The following is a 12,107-nucleotide window of genomic DNA, read 5'->3' as shown; positions in this document are numbered from 1 at the left end:
AAAGAACAAAACGATACACGCTTATCAAGTGGTTAATGTGAAATTTTCGCGACACTTATTTCGGGAAATGAAAATGACGCGAACAACAGGTGTCGCGAACATAATATGACACGAAAATTAAGTGAATAACGGGGTGAATAACTATACATCAATAATAGCTAAGAATGAAGAAAGGGCGAGCTTATTAACATTAAAAAGTTGACAGAATCACGTTTTTATCTATTCTGAGGCAATTGCAACTCATTCGGGTCTTAATGTATTCTTCATTTCTTGGTTTTCTTCATTTTCTTGTCAGACATTATTGCCGAGTCAGCTCGAGTCAGTTAAAACAAAGATTCGTGATTCTTAAAAGATAACTCCCGGGTAAACTATGATTCTTGATTTCGCGTCAATCCCGAAATTTACACAATCGACTCTGGAGATCATGGTCAATTGACTAAAATTAATGAACAATCAATCAAGAATCGATTTATCTTCCAGCAATAAAAGGGAATTATTATTTTTAATTGCTGGAAGCATAAAAAAAAAAAGAAATAGCAGGAGGATATAAAATGAGGATTTCAAATAATGTATCTTCAAAGGTAAGAAAACTTGTTGAAGGTGATTCAGTGACATCCTACAAAACGTTTCAGAAATTTCAAGTTGGCCTATTAAATACTTCCAGTACAATAAATTATAGAAGCTCTCTTTGTGGACTCTGGTAGCATCACAGCTGCTTCGATAAGTTTTTAATCCGCCCTTCCATTAGATTTAACTTTAAAAACCTCTTATAACTTCATATTTCTGTATTTCTGCAAACTAACCTACATTTGAAAGGGAAATAATCCCACAATGCAGTTTTCTGGATAGGACTTCACAGAAATAATTCCTGGTACCTTTCTATATATACAAAATACTTTAACTAATAATAACATTTTAGATATAACAGGTGTGCTGAATTTTTAGCAATTTCTTTTAATAATACTAATCATTTCTACCATTTCCAAGAGTGAATAAATTAAGTTGAATGCAGCAAGTGGTGGTAGAGTAAACAAACTGCCCAAGGGGGACTCCCTTACAAAAATGACAGGAGTTCTTGTTGTACCTTTTTGGGGCAAAATTTGTGGATTTGTAGTGCTTACGATGCTAAGATCAAACAGGTCTGCTGGCAGAGTTGTAGTACCTTTAAGGATATCAACCTAAAAAACATATGGAAGTGTAGCAGAATTTGGTATGCCGGCAATAACTTTCACCTCCGTATTATGAAATGCCAGTCAATTGTCACTTTAGAACTGGTTCCTTGTAGGGTTAAGATTTCTTTCGAATACGTCCACAAAACAAGACTCTGTTACCTTCAAGGTTTGTTGTAAAAAAAAATTCCAAGTACCCTGTCATTTTTATAGGGAAGACCCCTCCTGAGCAGATTGCATCCTAATGTTTGGGTTCCCATTAATTTAAGGACAAAGCAACATTGTTCTAAAACAATATTTAAATACCATTATAGTCTTTTTAACGTAACCTTTTTTGCACAGTTTACTCCTTGAGTCACCAGCTTCAACTTTGACACTTTTTTTTCTAACGTGTTCCAAGCTAAATTGTGGCATTACGTTTTTCAAATATTCAGAACAAATACCTAGATTCTTTCGGAAAATAGCTTATTCGAACGGGTAATTCTGTAACTTCTGTCGGATTAATGAATTTAAGCCAAGGGATTTTAGGGGTTTCTGTGGAAAAAATGAAAAAGTTTTCAAAAAACTACATCAAGATATTACACTGAATCTGAAAATTGCTTCCTTGAACAGGACAGAATTTTCTTTGTTTAGTCGGAATCTCAAAAATCGTGTTAAAATTGTACATAACGAATTCTTGTTTCCCTTGGATGCCAAAATTTGGAACCAGTGCAAATCACTGGTTCCACTCTACCGCCAGATTTTCGAACGATCGTAACTTGGAAAGAATCAGGAATACTTTCTTCGAGGCAAAACTACCCAAAGACCTTTCCAAATTTCGGAACCCAAAAACTACTCAAAGACCTTTCCGAATTTCGGAACGCCAAAACTACCCAAAGACCTTTCCGAATTTTGGTGCCCCAAAACTACTCAAAGACCTTTCCGAATTTCGGAACCCCAGAACCTCCCAAGGCCCTTTCCGAATTTTGGAACCCAAAAACCACCCGAAGATGTTTCCGAATTTCGGAACTCCAAAACCCACCAAAGACTTTTCCGAATCTCGGAACCCCCAGACAACTAAAAGACACTTCCGAATTTCTGAACCCTCAAACAATAACAGGTAACACAATGACAATCAGTGGCCAAAAACGTTCTATAATGGTGGTTTTGTAATTCAATCAAGAGAACTTGAACCCTAAACGCCACACTGCTGCTATACACGAGAAGACAGCGTTTGAACATTTTTCCCTCGACTTAACACACGAAACTACAAAAATTTTAACTGGAGCCATAATATACTAATTCTGATCAGTGTTTAATAGGACTAAAACCTAAAGAATTACTGTGTATTTTTTAGTTTAGCGTACTCGGACTGAAGATGTTTTCTTGAAGAAGGCAATAGTCTGTCTCCATCGGTTAAGGAAAATGAGCATAAAATAATACAGCTCTTTGGGAGCTCATCCATGCACCCAAGGAGTCCGACTCCTCGGTAAATTCTGGGGAGAGACTTTCCTTTAAATGATCCTTTCCAGTAATGGATCTTAGCAGTGCCGTTGTTGATTTGGAGAACTTTTCCAATAACTGGTATCTTGTCATAGTTTGACAAGTTTACCGCCACAAATGATCCCACCTCAATTGTATCCAAAAAATCATCACTTGCAAGCACAGGATTCTCACGTTCTGTTGGTGGCCTGTATCTTCCTTTGTATATCTGAAGCAATAAAAGCGTGATTAGGTTCAAAAGCATGAGTGTCTACCGAATTGCAGTATTTGGGTCACTTTTATATACGTCCCTCCCTTGTAATCTCCATCCATCTAGTTCTAATCCAACAAATAATGTCTACCAGTTCAGGGTGACCATTTTATGCCTTGGATAGAGAAACCTTCTTAACTCGCAAAATATATTCATTCATATCAAGTGTCGAGAGATCTTGTATGGGTCACACAAATTACATGTTATATATATTATGAGCAAGCATTTTACAGTTGTTAATTTCCAGTGCACATCTTGTGGTGAATAACTTCATCTCATTCTGACTCGCAACACAAAAATACCCACACGCAGCCACACCTGCTCAGTTGCCTTTGTTTCTTTATCATGCATGGCTTGTTAATCTTCGTTAGATGGCCTTATTTTTTGGCAATTCTCAAGAACCTCCAATGGCCATACCCATTCAATGGGTAACTCAATAAGCCTGGCAAGGTCCTGCAACCACTGCGCCCAGACCTGTGACACTCTTTCTGGATAATTCTCTTCAAACTTCTTGAGATCTCTTTTCGAGGAAGCTGCATCAATCTTGTGCAGGCTCGGTTGAACAAGCCCTGGCCTTCCAGTTGGTACAGACTTGAGGGAGATCAAAACAAAATTTAAGCAATACAGTATAAGTATGTAGTACTGTATGAAGCCCACCTTTGTAAAAATTGGACTACAACATTAATTTTACCCTCTCTATATTGGTAGAACATTTGCCAGTCCCACTATTGCAGACTTGAAAGTTCAAAATTGACCCACTGTATAACTTTAGATATTGTGGAATATAAAGATCTTTGTCTAGTAATCAACAATATCATGTCATGTTAAATTTTCTACATTCTCAACCCCTCCCCCTCATTTTTTTATCAGTGGACTTGTGACTATTTATGAAAGCCACAAAAGCCATAAACTTAAATTGAGTAACACCTGCTGTCTCATGAATCCAGGGGTTGCACACAATAACCCAAGAAGATTTTACTTGTGCTGACAATACATTTTGGGTTGTTTATACATAAAGACACTCGCACTATTGGTGTCTTAGCACCACATCACAAAGATGATGATGATACATAATGACCTGATCATTAAAAAAACTTTTCACCCACAACATTAAGCCATCATACCTTAAGTAGTTCTTGTGGACCTTCCCATTGCATGTGAGAGTAGTTCCTGTGGTACATGACGCACTTCCCCTGCTCACTTGAAGCACTTTGGCTGAGTGTGGGAATGCAGCTCTTCAGAAAATGGAGCAAGCCACTCTTTGATGTCAAAAACAACTTCAAGCAAAAATGGGAACACCCTGATTATTTGCAAACCGTTTTTCATGGCCTCCATCAGACCTGCAAAGAAGATTCATGATTAATGGTTAGGGTATTCGAAAGTTTTGTAAGTCATTATTATATATTTTTGCTTTACAAAATAGAATTAAACTACACATCCTTTTTTTGTTTTCCATTATATTCCCCTACTCTGAAAATTCAGCTACAAATGAAAAGGCTCTGGTCCTTCTTTCTTGACAGTTATGAAAAAGTACTATCAGTACATGAATCAGCAAACAGTCTTAGAACATACATGCTAACAGCCGTGATTTTTTTTGAAGGGTAAAGCTCTAGCTTTAGCTCTGACTAATAATTTATCACATCAAAATTGAGAAGAGAAGTAGCACCTTCTACAGTATAAACATCCATTTGGGTCAAAGATTTTGAATACACACCAAAGAACCCATCAATGTCCTCATTAGTGTGGCCAACAGGAAGAAAGTTCAGTCTTATCTAGAGTGAGGTGACTGCATACATCTCCTTTACAAGGTAATTATTTCTTGCTTGCTTATTTCATGCATCTCCGTATGCATGAAGCTGTAATATAATTTTTTTTTCATATGGTCCCACCAAATGTACATGTAGCAGTCCAGAGTTACGGCCTTACTAAGACACTGTTATCAATAAAGTTTCGGAAAATTTCATGTCTTGCCGAATCTCTGTTCAGCACACTGGGTCTTCGTTTTCATGCTACAAAAACTAAGACCAGGTATTGGTCTTCGTACTAGTGGGTGTAGTGGGGTTTTCGTAACACCTCTTACTGCACCTACCTAATGGCAGCAGTTCACATCCAAAAAAATTCATGTACATACATCCCACTATTATTGATACAGATTTTGAAAGATGTACGTGTAACAGCGTTTGTTTGCAGTAACTTTACCTTTTCGAAAGTCTCGAATTCCACAAGAAGCGCGAGAAGCCACAGGACGTACTGGTTCTTATTTTCTTTCACACAGTTGTCAAGTTGAAGGTACAAGACTGGCGGGAGTTGGTACCTCTCACACCACTGAAACAACATATTCAGTAAAACTGATCCAGTCAAGTTTGGTCATGTGGCCACTGATAGTAGTCAAATGACCCTAATACCTCCTTTCCATTGGGTGACTGTCCACTGTGGAAGATGGCACCAACCGGATGGGTGCCACTGTTGACAGATTACAAGTTGCTTTTGTCTTGCGACGCAAACGGGGAATGCATGTGGTTTTGTGATCCATGGCATCATCTATTATTGTAAGACACTTATTCGGGTATCTCTGTGCCTTGTATCTATGCAAGTAGTAGACCCTTCTCTCTTTCCTGTTTAAAAAAAAAGAACAGTAATTTTCCTTGATCAGTACCCATGAAGATACATGTGTATGACACTGTGATGGCATGATGCAAAATAGCTGTAACACGATTTGGGACAAAGAGAAAGTGAGAATGGTGCTGTTCACACTCACAGGAATAAATTAACATGGGCGTTTTACATGCACATAGGCCTTAAAAAATGTTGGTCTTTGGTAAGTGTTACATTGAGCAGCAAAAGATATTGCAATAGTAACTGTCACAGTACAATATGTGGTTCCAGCAGTATACGATGTAACCATTTCAGAATCTAGAGTTTCCATTCTCCTTTCCATTTTCCTTTAAATTTTGTGGTTGAAAATTCAATGTGTTCGCGATCGTATTCACGTTGACATGGTGTTAATTCCATCAACATTACAGCCATGGAGATGGCTACCCACTGTTTGGAAAGAAGTGTAAGCTTGCACATCAAAGTAGACTGACAGTTATAGATTTACCGGTATCTCTTTTATTTTAAGGGATAAGGAATATTATGTAGTTTAGATGGTTTCGAAGGTTTTCTGTGTTCTAATTTAAGACCACGCAATAAAATTAAATGAAAACCATTGCATAACCGCAATTGGCATCATTCTTTAATTTGATGATCTTTTTCCGTGAAAATGCAGGGGTGGGGGGTCTCAAGTGAAATTTCCTCCGTTGTGGATTATGGATATTTTCTGGAACTACACAATTTACTTTTGAGCCAATAATCATTGGCAATCTCACCAAACTAATTCCATATGCTCATTTAATAGTTTCTCTATCTCATCCCTGGCTTTCTTATCATGCATCTTTTCTTTTGCTTCCTTATACCTTGTGCAATCGGTACATTTTGTGAATCTGTTTTCCTAAAGGAAAGAAAAGTGATTCATTAATATCTACCAACTTCATATTCATTCCATTGGATTGTCTTCAAAAGGTAAATTTGCAATATGCAGCATGGGTAATTACTGGGCAGAATTAACAAACTTATTATTATCCAATTTTAAACAGTAACTGCACCAATTAATAATTAATTGTTGCAGTTAAAGTGCCCCTAACCCCAAAATATTGTTTTCGCTATAAGGAATCTTTGCACCTGTTCGAAATGCATTGCGGCCTTTTTTCCTTTTTCTAACAAATGCTGCCTTTATATCGGCTTCAATACTTGGGAAAACCAGGCATCCTTTGTTCACGACAGAGTCAGAAGGGGAGTGGGTCTATTCCTGATTTGATGTCACAAACTGATTTACATTGCATTAGTTCTTTGTAAACATGCATGCAAAGTAGATTGTGAGATCAAATCAGGAATAGACCCACTCCCCTTTTGCCTATAAAAAGGCAGGATTTGTTTGAAAAAGGAAAAAAAGGCCACAATGTGTTTTGAACAGGTGCAAAGATTCATTTTAGCGAAAACAATATTTTGGGGTTTGGGGCACTTTAATAAATAAATTGAAAAAAACATATTCTTTGCCTGTTAATAATGTCATTTATACAGCACAACAATTAAAAAAATGCATTTTAGGGATTTTAACAAATGTAATCAATTCTGTACATCACTGCATTCTCACCTGTCCTTTTCATGTAATTTCATCACACACAGTGTTCCAGTACACTTTCTATCATAAAATTGTGCTTTGTTGCAACTGTGGTAAACCTTGTTAAGAGCAGTGGTGAATTTCCCTACCAGAGACACAATCGATATGAAGTTCTTGGAGGAACACATCTATCACTGGCCACCAAAAACCTCCATGCAAAACATCCTGAGAACCAGCACTTCTCACGGAAAATGTGCAGGGTTTACGTTGGCCTCTCTGATGAACAGGCAGTTTATTTAGGAGCCATGCACCAACAGTCTTCTATGTTTCAACACGATGTTTCATACAGGGAGGAGGTTAGTCAAAGTTTGATTAACATAAAACAAAACTAATACTGGGCAATTTAGCACTGTCACTCACTTAGGTTAAATGACCCATAAATTTAAAGCATTGAAACAGAAGATATTGACAAAATTGTATGTACATCACTAATAGAGCAGTTTTCAATTGAGTCTTGAATGGAATTAGCGAATTGCATTGGTTTTGCATTACTTCTCTCAGTGATTGGTTCAAAGTTCTCACACCATTTTGTCAACCAATCAGAAGTGAAACCAAAACCAATTGTGGCTTGCGCTTGCACATTTTTCCACGCTTTGTGTCAGCTAAGTGTAATTACCTTGAGTTTTGACTGGTTTACTGGATTGTCTCCGCCCTTTTGGATTGGCCAAAGTAATTACTTTTAGTTTTGGTTTTACAACACTCGATTGACAATCGCTTTAATATAGAGGGCCAAATTCTGCTGATTGGTTAATTAAGGAGAGTTTTATTTCATAATTTGAGTCCTTATGCGTCCCATGGCGCAAAAAGGACTGATGATGATGTTATTTCGTAATTTGGGGCCATATTGCGGACGTGCTATTGTTTGGATCTTCCACAGAGTTTTCCTCTGTTCAGTAACTTTCCGAAATTACCAAGTGAATGTTGTTAAAACCACATTTGAAATTGTTGTGAAATCCTCGTGTGATGTCGGTGAAAGACTGCCTTATACTGTACATGACAGTCTATGACAATTGAAATGATGTTGAACTTGAATGGCTTTTGGTGGACAAAATTTTACATTTGGCTCCGTACATCATCTGGGTACTCTAATGTTCTGGTTGCATCACTGTACTGTACATGAATTGATACATGTGTGCATTAATTACTTGGACATCAGAAGATGTCTTTCTCCCCGTGTCAATAATCTTCTTTCCTTGATGTCCAGCCATGCCTCGGGTCTTGCGTTTGAAGATCAAGGAGCGCAATCATTGTTTTTTATGTCTCCTTTCCAGTTTTATAACCACAATGAAAGGAAAATTCAATTAAGCAGATTACCAAGAGCAGACGATGTTTGCAGAAAGCATCATTCTCCAAATTACTAAGTGTGTGTATGAAAAAGACTCTTTTTTGAATTATCCCCAGGTTAAGCCATGTCGTTTTCAGTTATTTGGTAGGGAGAATATTGCAGGAGATCCACCAGAACTATTAAGAGGGAATGTCCACTAAAATCGAGCAAAAGGTGGCACATGATGAAAAATCAAAAATCTTCATATTTCATACAAAGATAGCCTATCATACTGTAAGAAACGTGGTGGGATTTTTTCCTTGAAAGATTTATTTTAATTCTCGAAAATGACGAAATTCTGTTCGGCCCCCGCGATCAGAGAAAACGCCGCCATTTTAGCGTAAGATGCTAAATTCAAATCAATCCCCATTTTCAGTTCGCATCGCTTTTAACCTCACATTTGTGCCCAGAAACTTATTAAATACGTGTCAACGAGTAATTCGAGCCTAAACATTCACTTCTGTGTCGAAACAGAAATTCAGGGAAAGCCGTGAAAAATTAGCAAAATTTTGCGTGGTCGAAATTCCTGGCTCGGTGCATTTTTTCAGAAGGAAATATCCATTCCCGGTAAAATAGCAAATCGCCCGAAATTTTTAGATTTAGTTAGTAGAAACGCTGGTCTTAATCCGGATATACAAATTGGTGCCGGGATTTTTATCACCGTAAAGTATCAACACTCTCAAAATCGGCAAAATCGATCTGTCCACACGCGTGAACAACAAAACACTTGCACAGCAGGAAACGTTTTAACAGTTGTCGCTGAAAATGTCGCATAAGCACAAAGTTGCAGCCTACCTCGATGATAGTTCCCTGCGATGAGTTTTCTTTTTGTCTTGTATTGGGTAAGCGATACCGGAGAGAAGTGGAAATTTCAGAATATGATGAGGTTAATAAACAGCCAACTGTTCTGGGTAGGATCGTAACAACTTCCGGTGCATTACTGAAATAACGACATCACTTTCTTGGTTTTCTTCTTTTAATCCAAAAGTAATAGCATGAGGGATAAAATATTACCGAAATGTTGTTAAAACGTCGTGTGAATTAATGAGAGAAAATTTCATTCTAAAATATATACAGTGGAAACGAGGCGGGTGGTCAAGGAAATTTCAAATTTGGCTTTGATTGACAGGACTAGCTTTCATTGACAGCCGCAAAAAAAAGCTTGTCCAGAGCGCTTCTGCTGTTACATTTCTTGAAGCGACTGCCAGGACAGCTATTGCTGCCCTTTCGTCATGGAAAGTAAATGTTCTTTCTTTAAGTTTATTGGAGGTGTTTGCGATTATGACAAGCGGTATCTCAGTGGTGAGATACCGTGCCCCTATCATCGTGTGACAGAGGTATTGGCGAATATGTAAGGAGTGTTGGAATAAGTGATATTTCCTCCGAGATTGAACTTATTCTCGCTCGTGCTTCCACGTTTTCCTTTCCAAGTAAAATTTCTGCATGGACAGTCTGTCCAGCGCATCGCTCTAGCTTGGGAATTGGTTGGCGAAGGGGAGCAAATCGATGTCGTGTCCATCTGGGCTTGCTAAGCATACCAACAAAAGGAAGGCTGATCGTGGTTTTGGCAAGAAGGAGTCCAAAGAAATTCTCCGTTACACAGGGGTCTTTGTTCCCGCAGGATCTGGTATGTAATGAATTATGTTACTCCGAAGTTAAGCCGAGTGCGCTCCGTAAGCTGTGCGTGTGAGTACAATCGGAATCAGAAGTTGCAAATCTAACATATATTTTCACTCATCCGGATTATAATTGGCAAATTCATTGCTATGACTAGAGCTGTCACTGAGTGGTTAAGAGATGCTCTGGGGTCGATCAACAGGAGATGACTTCTGAGGCAGAGTTTGCAATGTTATGGAACCATTTTGTGCACTGTTGGAAATCTGACAAACGTTCTCATAGTGAATGTAAAAATTTACAAAACAGATCTACATAGGATGGTGCATGCCTCACTGAATAATTATATGTCGTCTTATCTGTAGGTATTTGTAGAGATTGCAGAGAGAGGCTTGCAGCTAGCTTACTTGGTGAGACTAGCATCTGTAACATAGCAACCCCTTCAAGCGTAACAATAGAAAGTCCCACACACAGTTTTGCAGAAATGTCTTTGGTAAGTCTGTACTTTTGGTCAAGAGATCCTAATTTTGTGAGTTTCCTGCGCATACTTTGGCCATGTCTTGGGAAAGTGTGTGTGGCTTTTGGTGGCTTTACTAAAAGGCATTGAAGGATTTTATTTTTTAATTGGAATGACTGGGGCCAAGGGAATGGTGACGTGTGTAAGGCCAAAGACCAAAAAAATTCAATTAAGGAGGCTCCCTAGAGTTTTATGGCTGCGCGCAAGCTGGGCACTGGTATGGCGCGTAAATCCTGAATCGTGTATGTTCTTCCAATCTTTATGACGGCAGCGTGACCAAATCTGTAAAATTAACTGCTAATTTTCTCGCATTCCCTTGGGTAAAATTTGTTTTAAATTGGCTCAGTTCTAACCACATACAGTTCCTATCAACTACCCTACATTTGTTAAAATCTGTCTGAATACAGTAAAGGAAAAGACAGATTACAGAATATTGGCAAAAGCGTCTCAGCGACCTTGACTTTTTACCGCTTCAAAATGTCAGGCAATATCATTTCCATAATGTGGCAAAGAACAAGAAAATTCGCCGAAGAAAACTATAAATATTAAGGAATTTAGACGAAAAATAGGAGTATATCTGCCTGTCATTAGATGTGATGTTGCCATGACAACGTCCAAAATCTAAAAATTAACACCCAAAAAATAACCCATATTATATCGGTACCCATACTGGTAAATCTCTACAGGGAAACCTTCAAGAGAAATTAACTAGGTTTCTTTCCTGTAGTGACGGTATTCACAAATACTCTAGGGAGGCACCTTAAATACATCATGGCAAAAAGCCCGAAAGGATCCTATGGCCTACGTGCGGCAAAACGCTACCTTAAAAGTGATTACAGGGTAAGTTTTCTCATTGATCATTTAGATCGCACTAATGAGAAACCGCTGTAAACGGAGATGCTATCACGAGCAGTGGTTTACATTCATACGCTGCTTCAAAAGCTTAACTTATATCCACCCCAAGTTCTCAAAAATTAGAGGTTCCTGTTAACTAAAATGTGTTGCTGGTGAAGCATGCAAACTTTTTATCATACTTTTCTGGCATATAGAAGCTTGTAGCTTTGAAGCAATGAAAAAAACAAAAACAATAAAAGAAGTGAATTAACAAAATTAATACATCGCGCAGGTTGATGTTGAAGCATTCGTCGGTTTTGTTCTATCCATTGATTTAATTGATTTAAGAATAGAGCATGTATAAGTTCATTTTCGGTTTTTTAATCCTTAAACAGTAAGAGAACTGAGAAGTCTTGTTTTCAATTGCAGGTGCATGTTTGTGAGGGTTCAACTGTGGCAGATCGTTGCAGGTTGTTTGCATTGAGTGATTGCAAAGATCCTGCTTTTTATGATGACTGCAAACACAGCCATGACGACTGTTGCGATCGCTGCGAGTTGTTAGCATCAACAATGGATGATGAAATAGACAACACACTCGTTAAAAATGAAAGCAATTTATCAGATGACGATTGTGAAGAAATGTGTTCCTTAGTAAAAGAAGCAAAAGCTCAAATAGTATCGTGGAAGGCACATATTTT

At 38.0% G+C, this 12,107-nt stretch overlaps 1 pseudogene; it reads right to left on the bottom strand.

Moving 5' to 3' along the window:
• Positions 1–2,487: 2,487 nt before the first annotated feature.
• Positions 2,488–8,328, bottom strand: LOC138024739 (uncharacterized; annotated as a pseudogene).
• Between the last annotated feature and the right edge of the window lie 3,779 nt (positions 8,329–12,107).

This window comes from Montipora capricornis, chromosome 11, assembly GCF_036669925.1.
Source record: "Montipora capricornis isolate CH-2021 chromosome 11, ASM3666992v2, whole genome shotgun sequence".
In the NCBI taxonomy this organism is placed as follows: Eukaryota; Metazoa; Cnidaria; class Anthozoa; order Scleractinia; family Acroporidae; genus Montipora; species Montipora capricornis.
This window is presented reverse-complemented; position numbering and strand designations above follow the sequence as displayed.